The sequence below is a fragment of the Delphinapterus leucas genome, chromosome X, assembly GCF_059928025.1.
Source record: "Delphinapterus leucas isolate spDelLeu-1000000601 "Yukka" chromosome X, BTC_Dleu_Yukka2, whole genome shotgun sequence".
NCBI classification, from domain to species: domain Eukaryota; kingdom Metazoa; phylum Chordata; class Mammalia; order Artiodactyla; family Monodontidae; genus Delphinapterus; species Delphinapterus leucas.
The window spans coordinates 23,575,444-23,588,372 of NC_143150.1; positions in this window are offsets into that span (position 1 = coordinate 23,575,444).

Genomic DNA, 12,929 nt, shown 5'->3' on the forward strand with positions numbered 1-12,929 from the left:
CATAACAGCGATGCCTTCCTAATCCACAGAAAAATCAGGTTAATGAATAGAATTTCTTTCATTTGAACATTTACCTCATATATTTTTCTTGAACTTTCAGCACTCGCAATACTACTAGATGATCAACTTATTTTGGTCTTTCTATATCTACTTCTACCCTTCTACATTTTCCACTCTTCAGAGTAATTTTTTAAAGAAAAACAGATTTGATTACATTACTCTTTTGCTGAAAGTCCAGCAGTAACTTACCATTGTTCTTTGGATAAGATCATAAACCCTAACCTATTCCTCTCTCTCCAAACTTCTCCTTGCTCTATTCTCCAGCTTCACTGGCCTGCTCAGTTTTTGAAATCTGTCATGCTTCTCATAGCCTAAGGCCTTCATACACACTGTTTTCTCTCCCTAAAATGTCTCATTCCTTATTTACTTGATTAATACCTATCTATTCTTAAGGTTTCAATTTTAACATTCCTTCCCTCCTGCTTAAATGCTTCTATAGGTTTTCTTAATTTATATCATTTATTTATAATACATGATTTTAGTTTAACAATTTATAGTTAATTATCTTTTCATCTGTCTTCCATGTTATACTATAATATCCATGAGAGCAAGGAGCACTCATTCATGCTTATCATTCATGTTTACCTTTTTATCCCCAGTGCCTATCACATGCCTGGTACATAGTACGTATTCAGTAAATATTTATTGAGTAAATAAATGAGATACAGAAAATAACAATGAAAAGATCAGCTGTATCTAATCTACACTCTTCAATAGGCCCTTTTTAGTGTTTGTATATTTCAGGTAAAAGAACACCCTTTATCTGAAAGCAGCAAAGAGAAATAGCAAATTCATGCCATGATCACCAGTGTATTTTGTACAAAAAGTTCTACTTGATTAACGCAAATCGTCCCCATGGGTAATGAAAATGTATTTAGAAATCCTTAATTATAAAAGTACTTTTCATTGTATTTTTTAATAGGGTCCTAGACTCAGCAGAAATGCTTCAAGGTATCAAAAATTAATGAATAGAGCATTACTCAAATCAACAGAAGATGGCCAAACTGCAAGATTACACCACAAAGGGAATTTTGTAACTAATATTTGTTATGTGCTTATTATGTATTTGGTCCATTTCTGGGTACGATAAACTAATCTTCACAATGATAACAATTATTATCCACTTGTTTAGATGAGAGATCTGAAGCTCTGATATGTTAAATAATTAGCGTAAGCTCAAGAGATTCAAAATTGGTTCAAATTCCAAAGACTACGTTCTTTTCAATATACCCTATTGCCTCTCTTGCCCTGTGCATTTGTTCATTATTGTTTTATACTATGGCCACTAGCTAATAATTGATAGAGCCATAGTATTTGGATACAAATTATATTAATTAGAAAATAATGTTCTATCTCAAGACTCAGTTGGGATAATAGAAGAGATATCATGCTATTGTATGTAAAGACTTTATACCATAAAAATGCAAATGATACTAAAATGAATACATATGTTTAATGCAATTCCAATTACAATCCCAGAGTTATAGTAAGTTTTCTTATTTTTAGAAACAAAAAGAATTTAAGGTTCATTTGGAAGAGTAAATGACAATAACCAAGAAAAATAAAAAGATTAGTGAGCAGTCACTTGCCTTACTAGATGAGAATATTCTATAAATCTATTTTAAATAAATAACTATGGTATTGATATAGGAATAGAGAAATGCATCAGTGGAAAAGAGCAAAGAATTCAGAAACAGATCCTAGGACATACGAGGATTTAATATAATATACAATAGTAGTTCAATTGAGTGGTGAAAGAATGGTTTATTTAATAAGTGGCATAAGCACAACTGGCTAGTAATTTGTAAGAATATAAATTAAAACCCTATTCCCCAATACATCAAAACAAAAACACGTATTAAAGGCAACGGGAAATAAATGAAAAAATTAAGATATGTATGAGGCTAAACATATAATCTAGGGACAGAGAAGTCCTTCACCAAGATAAGAAACCTAAAATCCATAAAAGGAAAACAAAATAAGCATTTCAATTTATGAAAAATTAATAACTTTTCTAAGGCAAAAATGCATTAAACAAATGAATACATAAAAACTAAATTTGGAAATAAGAAAGTAGATGACAAGAAAAGGTGCAATATCTACACCAATGCTTCTCAAAATTTAAGGAGCATTACTTGGGGATCTTATTAAAATGCAGATTCTAATACAGTAGATTGGAGATCGGGCATTTCCAACCAACACATAGGTGATGCTAATACTGATGCTCTAAGGAATTTGTCAAGAGAAAATAAGTATCCCCATGGGAAAAAATGCACAAAGAGTATGAAAAGGCAATTTAGAAGAGAAAATTCAAATGACCAACACACTTGAGAAGATGTTAAAATCACTAATAGTGAAATACATACAACAATGTAATATTACCTTTCATGCATTATTTTTTATTTGCCAAAAAAAAAAGGAAAAAAAGTCCTTTTATGATGGGAGGGATATGGAGGGAAAGATTGCTTTCATAAAATGCAGGCTTTGAATTTGAATTATCAGAACCCTTTGGAAAAGTTATTTAATAAAACTATTAAATTTTAAAATATACATAGCTTTCAAGGTCACAGCCCCACTACTGAGAAGTTGTCCTATCATGATAAAAACACCAATATGAAAGAATATATGTACATATATGCTACAGTATTGTTTATAGAGATAAAGAATAAGAAAAAAAGGGAATGCTTATATTTATTTATGTTATTAGTTAAATAAATTATGAAGCAGTCATACTTATAATGTTATATAACAATTAATGAATTAGAGCTATACCATTTGAGATGGAACAATTTCCACAAGTTATTATTGAATAGGAAAAGCAAGATGGAAATCTAACAAGAACAAAGCCATTGCACATACATGTACTCATTAAGATGTTAAGTCTTACTTTTGTGTTACATGTTAATACATATGTAGCCACTAAGATGTTAACTCAAGAGTTCATTTCCGGGCTTCCCTGGTGGCACAGTGGTTGAGAGTCCGCCTGCCGATGCGGGGGACACGGGTTTGTGCCCCGGTCTGGGAGGATCCCACATGCCGTGGAGCGGCTGGGCCCGTGAGCCATGGCCACTGAGCCTGCGCGTCCAGAGCCTGTGCTCCGCAACAGAAGAGGCCACAACAGTGAGAGACCCGCGTACCGCAAAAAAAAAAAAAAAAAAAAAAAAAGTTCATTTCCACAAACGTGCAGTTTTTTAGTGATAGGTAAAGCAATCAGGGAACAAATACTACCCATCTGTTTCAATGCTTGCAAATCATCTTTCTACAAACAGCCTAAAGTGATAGCTGTACCATGGTTGGAGTCTGGAGGTAAGCAACCTGGGAGAGGCAAGTAAAATAGGAAAATGATTACACCCCCAAAACCTATCAGAGAACAGTGTAATGCCATTCATATAAAATTGCATAAATGAGTGTGTATATGCACATTAAAACATTAGAAAAAGTAACAGAACTGTACCTGTTGACCTGTAGATATCAACAAGATATATTAAGTGAAATTAGAAAGTTGCTTTTGTATATATATATATATATATATATATATATATATATATATATATATAGTTTTATGAACAAGGGCAAAAGAACTAGGCTGTTAATATCAGTTGTCAGTTACCTCAGGCAGAAAGTCAGTGGGAAGATGGGATGGGGGATAATTTCTCAGTACAATAAAAATACAACATGCTACACTTTTATAAAATGGATTATGCTTTTATTGTAATGAGCAAGTTGGCTCTTTAAATACACTCTATACTAATTTTTGTAGACAGATAATGTTCCACTAATCTATTATCTTTTATGATTCTCAGTATTCCTACATAGCTCTGTATCAAATGATAAATTCCTGGAGAAAGGTGATATCCCTATAAAATCACCTAATTCTAATATTTTTTAAAAATCATTTTATTCATTCTGTAAATGGTATTTTACTTGCTGATTTTAATTTCTTAAATATAATCTTATAGAACTTATACAGAGTGTCTATTCCATTGAGGATCAGGCAATTCCTCTTCCATGATAGAGGTGGCCCAATGTAATCAACCTGCCATCAGACATCTGTCTGATCACCCTGAAGGGTCCATATTGGAGACTCAGTGTTGGCCTCTACCGCTGGCAAATTGGGCACTCAGCAGTGGCTGTAGTCAGGTCGGTCGACCTTGGTGAGTTGAAGTACATGTTGTGAGCACATGCTAACCTCCACCCCTGCCATTATGACCATTGTTATAGGCTCATTAGGTAATGACAAGGGAAGCTGAGGAAAGAGTCTGACTGCTATCCTTAGAATGTATCATCCTACACACTTGATTATTAAAATCCTCTTCTGCTGAAGTCACTCATTAGTAGCACTCACATGGAACACAAATATCTTCATGTTGTTATTATTGTTGTTTTGCACATTCACAGAAGTCTATCCACATATCACTACCCTACACCTCCTTGTTACCAATTTTCCAATCATGTTTCTTCAAGTCCCTAACCATCCAGGCAAACCATTGTCCATAGCTCATAAACTGGTATATACTCATGCTTCTGGCAATTTCTCCTTCCTTGAAAATTAAAAACAAGGTGCACATCTCAAAGTTCTGCCCACTGGGAGGATTTCCCTTCACCAATGTCCTTCAGGGATGTCTCAGAAAGGTGCTGTACTGCTGTATCTGTCTACTTTCAGATGGTGCCTTCATGTCATAAAAAACCATCTGTAAATCAGGCCTGAGTTTTCTCTTACTCAGTCAACTAATTATAGGGAACTCTCCATGAGGACATAGGTACAGGCTGGGTGAAAGAAGGATATATAGCAGAAGGGGCCATATGCATTAGGGTCACTTTGTTATACAATTAATTGTGCCTTCACATCCTGTTCAATCCTGATCTTGTATATTTCACTTCCATTTGATGATGGAGTGCTGCTGGCTTAGTGGCTCATACAACACCTAGTTCATGATGGGCAACTCAGATAGCAATGATAACTTGGTGGCCCATGGCCAACCATTCAGTCTCTACAAAGACCCAGTAGCAAGCCAAAAGTTGTTTCTCAAAGAAAGGGTAGTTATCCACAGAAGATGACAGGACTCTTCTCCCAAATCCTAAGAATCTACTCAATGATTCATTGACAATGGAGCATGTTCTGCCACTGACACTTCAAGCACCACTGGATCTTCTGGATCATACAGCCCAAGTGGCAGGGTAGTTTATCCCAGACAGCCTGGACCTGTTGGAAAGCCTGCTATTGTTCTTGGCCCCACTGAAAGCTATGAGAGTTCATGGAACTTGATAAATGAGCCACCCCAATGAGGAATATGTTGCCTCAAATATCCAAAGAGACCCACTAGGAGTTATGCCTCTTTTTTAGTTGTAATGTCTTGTGGAAGGGAAAGGAGATCAAGTCTCCATCATTTCTGTGATGACACTGAGCTGGAGAGTTGATACACTCCTGAAGCAGAACAATGGAAGTATATTACTGGCCTTGTCAGTTGAAAGCCAATTGCTTCTGGTGGCCTTTATTAACAACAGGGGTAGAAAAAAAAAGCATTTACCAGATCAATTCAGTAGCTACGTATCAGGTGCCAAAGTATGTGTTAATTTGCTCAAACAATAAAATCACATCTGGTACAGCAACTGCAATTGGAGTCACCACCTGAGTAAACTTATGATAATCCACTGTCGTTCTCCAAGATCCACCCATTTTCTGCACAGGCCAAATAGGTGAGTTGAATGGGATGTGGTGAGAATCTCCATCCCGGCATCCTTCAAGTCTTTGATGGTGGCAGAGATCTCTGCCATCCCTCCTGGAATGTGGTACTGCTTTTGTTTTCCATTTTCCTAGGTAGAGAAAGCTCTAGTGACTTCCATTTGGCCTCTCCTACCATAATAACCCTCACTCTACATGTCAGGAAACTAATAATGGATACTCTGCTAGTTGCTGAGTATTTTTATTCCTTTATGCATTCTAGAACTGGGGAACCAAACAATCAGTTTTGGGACCCACTGGGCCCAATGTGTGATGGACTTGAGTTGATGCTCTACTGAGTACCTGACCTGTATAAACTCTTAATTTGACTGGTGGACCATAAAGACATTTTGAGTCTCCTGGAATTAGTATCAGTTCAGAGCCAGTGTACATTAATCCCTTAAAAGTCAGATTATTTTCTTTTTCTCAGTGCACAGTCACCCTGGTAAATGGCTGTAAGTCCCTTTTGGGGAAAGCTGGGAGAAAAATTAAATATAACTTTTTTGGTAGTGTACTGGGGTCTTCTTTCAAGAGGACCCAGCATCCCCTTCATTCAAGGGGTTCTATGTCTGTTCACTGGCTCAAGTCTCAGAATTGATTGAGGAACTATGAATCTCTGTTTTGACGATTCATGTTAGACTCCTATTCACTTGATGTATAATTTTTCTGCTTATATAGATCAAGAAAGAACTTAGTAGACTGCCTATCTATTTCTCTTCTATAAACATCATGATCAACCAGCCAATACCATAGGTCAGACTATTCTATTACTGCTTTGACTCTACTATCAACTACAGTAACCATGCCAACTTTGCTTTTGACAATTATGTGATGCCACTTGGCCCCCTGCCACCCCAGAATCCAATTATCCCCATTGCATTGAAAGATCCCAGTTTAGTGGCAGATGTTTCCACTGTAATTTCTGGCCTACAGAGAAGAGCAACCACAGAGGTCTTCAATAATTCTGAGGTTCCCTCACAAATTTATTTTGCGCTTGTGGCAAAAGGTGTGTCTGCTGGACCCTCCTGGGGTGGTTAAGCAGATTTTACATAATAAATCCACTTTAACATTCCAATGTCGCTGAGCCTTTGGACACCTTCCTCTACAGTATATCAAGGAAGCTCTGACATTTCAATTTCATTTAGTGTAGGCACCTTTCGATGCATTTTGCAGCCATCCAACCAATAGAATTGTTAGTGACCTCTATCCCCTTGAGCTGCAACATTGAATATATCCTTCTTAGTGGACCAATATTAAAAAACTCAGCCTGATCCAACTTTATGTTACACCATCATTATCCCAAATCCTTAATATCCATTCCCACACATGTTCTCCAGATTTCTGTCTGGATTAACTGGAAAAATAATGCCCTTCTTTTGGAGTATAGTATACCTCCTCATGGGTCACACCTCATACCTCACCCTTCAGGGTCTGCTGGGACTTGTGTCTAGTTATAGATCTAGAAGCAAAGAAGGGCATTTGGGATAGGTCCTGAAGAGAATCTTTAGTATCTTACAAGGTAACTACCTCAGGGGAGGCCATTACAAATTCCTTAGGCAAACCAGGGTTAAACTTCTCAGACAGGGGTAGAAGAACTGGCCAAGACAACTCATCAGAATTTGGAGGTTCAATATCCTCCTTTCATTGGAATCTGCCCATAGGCTCCTATTCCAATTTTCATGATTCCAATCATTCCAAATTAATGTCCCTACTTTAACAGAAGAGACCTTATACGTTTGGGAATACATAGCATGCCATTCATCCACTAACAGGATGAGAGTCTGGATTTGGTTTTCAGCAATCGCAGACTTGCCACTATAGGAGATAAGTATTTATTTAAAGGAAGTCATAGAAAATTTCAGGTAATTTATGTACAACTTGAACTGAGAACAGAAGCCCTGAGCTCACCCTTTTTCCCCCTCACTTCCTCCAATGCAGTCAGCAGCAACAAGCCAGTCTCATCATACTCTTTAGTCTGACAAAAATGTTTTAAGGTATCAAATACATGGTCACCCAGAACTTTACTTTTTATAAGTATTTGATTAAGATTGGTGATATTTTGCACTATCAGTGTCCAATGTCCTCTTCACCAGTGAAAATAATCACTAGTGCCTTAAAATCTAATCAGATTAGAAAATCAATACCAGAAACTCCATAACACACACACATGCACCTCTACATATAAATATATAGACAGAGACAGAAATAGAAAGAGATTTATCTTAAGAAATTATCTCATATGATTAAAGCATGTATAACTGATACCCACCTTAACTGTGAAAATAATCTCAAATAGACCTCTAGAATTCTTACCATATGGATCTATGTTGGTTTCCAGTGAGCTTCCTCTTACTAAAGGACAGATCCATTTCTCTCACACTTTATATCCCCTATAGTACCTAAAATAGTGTTGAGTATACAATAATGGAACAGAATTATTTATTAGCAGTGTGGCTACAAGATATTTGATTTAAACAGGTCACTGGGACAGAACTGCTTCCCCTCAGCATCCCACACGCCATGTCTAATAATTTTACATACATTTTAGGAAATCCTCCCCTCAAAGTGGACCCTGGTGGGAGTTGATGGGGAAGAAGAAAGGAGAATTTCTAGGATGGCAGGAATCGTTCCATTTGGTCTTATTACAGATTCAATGTTTACAAGATGCTGAATAGTAAAAGCTGCCTGAACCAAATGAAACAGTTTTGTTCTTTTGGTGTGTGCTAAATCCCAAAACTCATCAGACCCAGCATCCCACTTCTCCTCTGCCAAGGCAGAAGCCTCAACAATGAAGCTGAGCAAGCACCATGGAGTTTTCTGTCACAAAAGGCAATTTCCGGCTCTCACAGAGCAAATACTTTGCAGAGGTGCAGGTGTGTCTGCATTTCCCCCATGGGCTCAGCCCGTTATTTGCATTGTTACTTGAATCGCTATTTCTATCAGTCCTAGTTGTCTAATCTGTGCTAGCAACTCAGTTCTCTAGAATAGGGCAACTCCACAAATTCAGAAGTTTCAATATTTGTAGAATGTTAGATGTCACTCCGAATCACATTGTATTTAACATTGCTTGGGAGATTGTTAACACTGCAAGTGGATAATATGACATCTTTGTGCTTCGTGGCTTCCCTGGAATATTATTAACTCTGTGTTGTAGATTATTGGGGCACATCTGGCATTTGAGTTTCTATCAGCATAATTGCAAACACATCATATTCTGAGATCTCAGCTTCAATACTGGCCTCCTGGGAGAACATTTGAAAATAACCCTCTTCCTTGCAGTGCAAAGCTCTCACTCAGCTGTCTAAGCTCACTTACCCCTCCAGAAAAGTTTGGAATGAAACCTAGAAATAAAAAGTTTCCAGAGAGTTTCAATAGCTCCATGGGTAATCACATTGGTTAGTTCAAGAATACTGAAATGCCTGGGGGGCTCTTATGGTCAATATTACATCCTGATGCCACTGTTAGTGGACAGTAGTCTCCATTAGTGCAATACTTGTTATTTATACACATCCACAAAGATACTTACTTCAAAATACTTAACAAATTTACACATTGCCCTATACATACTCCTTATTTCCTCAAGGGCAGAGAAAACATCACTACCAGATGTGTGTACTCAGTTATAGTCACTCAATCTTACAGAGATGTCTTAATGCTCTAAGTAGAGAAAAATTAATGAATTCAGCACTTAAGAATATTCTAAGTTGCATCACTACTGCTACTTTTGAAACACACTTTTACATCAAGGCACTTAGCAATGCTAAGAAGAATAATGCTATGGAGTGACAAATCATAACTATTTTACCATGGTATCTAGCCATTCGGGTAACAAATATAAATCAATATTTTACTTGTCATTGTGTTGCAAAAGGCACATGCATTTCATATCTACAAGTACAAGATGCCAGCTATTCCCCTTGTGTTCTTATTAGTTCTATGCTACATGACTAAATAATAATATACTTAGGGATTTGAAGGTAGTAAATATACCCTTGTTGTTGAAACTTGTATTAAAAAATAGGTTATTTTTTATAGACATAGCAGTCCACTAATTCTTACTGATAAATCAGGGTACATAGTTAACACTGTGGTTTAAATATCTAGAATTAGGACAAATGATAAGCTGAAACATCTGGCACTGAGGCTAAGGCTAATATTAGGACATTTAGGACCTTTATTCCATGTTAGTCATTATTAGTAGGAAAATAGAGATTTCCAAGGCAATGAAAAGTTTTTGCAGTACTTACTGTATGCAGGGGATAGTAAAGCATCAGGCCCTGTATAAATGGTTGGAGACATATACATATAGCTGATATAAGATACAGACTTAAGATATATATAATTGACTTGTATAACTCTAGTAAGTATAAATAAAGTTGTATAACTTTACATAAAATGAGCTACATATGTAAGAAGATAAAGTGTTTTAGAAACCAATAAAGGAAGGCAGTGCCTAGTGAAGAAGAGAGCACTAAACCAGGAGTCAAGAGTCCAGGATTCTGATCCCAGTTGTGTGAACAATAGGGGTCTCAGTTTCTTCTTATATAAATAATTATGACACTACCCTACATTACAAGGTGTTGAGATGATCAAATGGGATAATGTACTTGAAAGTGTTTTGAGAAACATAAAGTGCTATATAAATGCAAGTAATTATCACATGGAATACTCAGGAGAATTCAGATTGACTAGTGTCAAAATGTGACTAACTAAAATATTAATAAACTGAAAACCACTACAGTTGTAAATATGGAACTGTCAATAGAGAATTAAGTCTTCCAAATTAATTTAATGTCTACGTAGTACTCACAGATTTCAGGTAGATAGATCACCTAAATAGTCTTGAAGTGGAAAATAATAAATGCTATCTAAATTTTAAATGTCATATTGTATGATTTACAAGGTCTAGTTAGGCTTTACTTTCAATCAATTCAGTCAGTCTTCCTTATTGATCATTTGCTGGATTTGGGTGTGCATATTATAGTGACATAGAACAGCTTGATTTATTTTAAGTACATCTGTGATCTGTGACACATGATATAGTACAAAATGATATGTCTGTTAAAACCTGACAGCAGAACACAATGTAAGCAGTTCACATCCCCTAATCTGAAATCAATACAGTAGAGTTCTTTACAAAGCACCAATTTCTTATATAAGAAAATGAAGAAGCAAATATTGAGGTTTGAAACTTAAAAAAAAAAAGAAAATGTAGAAGCAATGGTCACTTGCTAGTAATGATTCAAAAGTATTTTAGGCAGGCTTTATACAGTTTGTTAGTAATTTGAAAACTGATAAATATTGGTATAAATTTGACATAGCAGATACTGAAGACAATTAATGATCACTTCTTGTTTGTGCTATTAGATTAGAACTAATTATGTTCCTTTATTGGATCAGTTATTTACTTATATTTATTCCTGTTTTTAAGCATAATGACAAATATACTTTTAATGGATTATACCTAATCTCCAAAATAACTAGCTTCATTTTGAAAGACATAAATGATGTGTACCAAGAAGTAATTCAGACCTGGAAATGTATATTCTATGTAAAGTTCATTTATATTTTATATGAACTAGAAAGACTGGAGTATTTGGAAAAGGACGTCTTAGTCCCCAGAGGGTTTTTTTTTTAAAGTTCTTGTTTGTGTTTTTACTTGGACTTTTATTTCCTCTTGGTGATAAGAACAAATTTCTGATTGATTTAAGGTGTTGACAGCTGAATCAGTGCCTCAATATTAAAATGGGTCAAAACAACTGTAAAATAAATGACACAAACTACTGTTTGAAAAAAACTATAAGGGTTACAGTTTATACCAATTTTTGTGGTTTATATTTATTTTCTAAAGGAGGAAAACCATTTTAATTTTACTGGCAGTTTCTCCTACTTGAAATAAAAATTGTCAATTTTTAATACCAACCGTTGTTTTAAAAATTATTCTTCCCTTTCTGTTAATATATGGGGCAGAGCCTACATTTGTAAGGCATCTCATGCCTTCAATAAATGAAAAGTATTAGCAGTGGTCAGGCACATGAAAATTCACAGACACCCTAAGATGCACAACTTAAAACAAAACACTGAAATTTTTAATACACCCAACAACATGCTAATGTCCTTTTATTAGACCAGGTGTATCAAAACAAAGTTGGAATGATGGTTGTGTAGGATCTTGCCTGACCTACTGCATATACATAAAATTTAGTGATTTTGACTGAGCTAAACCAAAAATATTGAATAAAGTATTTCTGCATACTAAATACTTAATATTTAAAATTTTTTTTGCAGCCATTTGATACATTATTCTTTTTTCCAGTTTTATTGAGAAATAATTGACATCACTGTATAAGTTTAATGTGTACAGCATGGTGGTTTGATTTATATATACTGTATTGTGAATGATTATCACAATACCCCTAGTAAACATTCTGTGGTCAAGTTCTTACTGCCTTAAGTTTCAGAAATGAGTGGATAGGATTCTGATTTCAAGTCTTTTGGGTATATGCCCAGAAGTGAGATTGCTGGATTGCATGGTAATTCTATTTTTTAATTTTTGATGAAACTCCATACTGTTTTCCATAGTGGCTGCACCAATTTACATTCCCACCAACAGTGCACAAGGTTCCCCTTTCTTCACATTCTCACCAACACTTGCTATCTTTTATTGTTTTGATAACAGCCATGCTAACAGGTGTGACGTGATATCCTATTATAGTTTAAATTTGCATTTCCACTGTGATTAGTGATTGGAACTTCTTTTAATGCCATTTGTATGTCTTCTTTGGAAAAACATCTATTCAGATCATTTGTCCCATTTAAAAAATTTTTTTGTTCTTTATTTTTTTTATTGGGGTATAATTGCTTTACAATGTTGTGTTAGTTTCTGCTGTACAGCAAAATGAATCAGCCACATGTATACATATATTCCCATTTGTCTCCTTTTTAATGAATGCTTTTTTGCTATTGAGTTGTCTGAGTTCCTTACATATTTTGCATATTAACCCATTATCAGATATATAGTATGCAAATATTTTCTTCCATTCTTTAGGTTGCCTTTTTGTTGGATTGTTTCTTTTACTGTATAGAAACTTTTTAGTTTGATGTAGGCTTTTTCCCTATGTTTTCTTATAGGAGTTTTACAGGATCA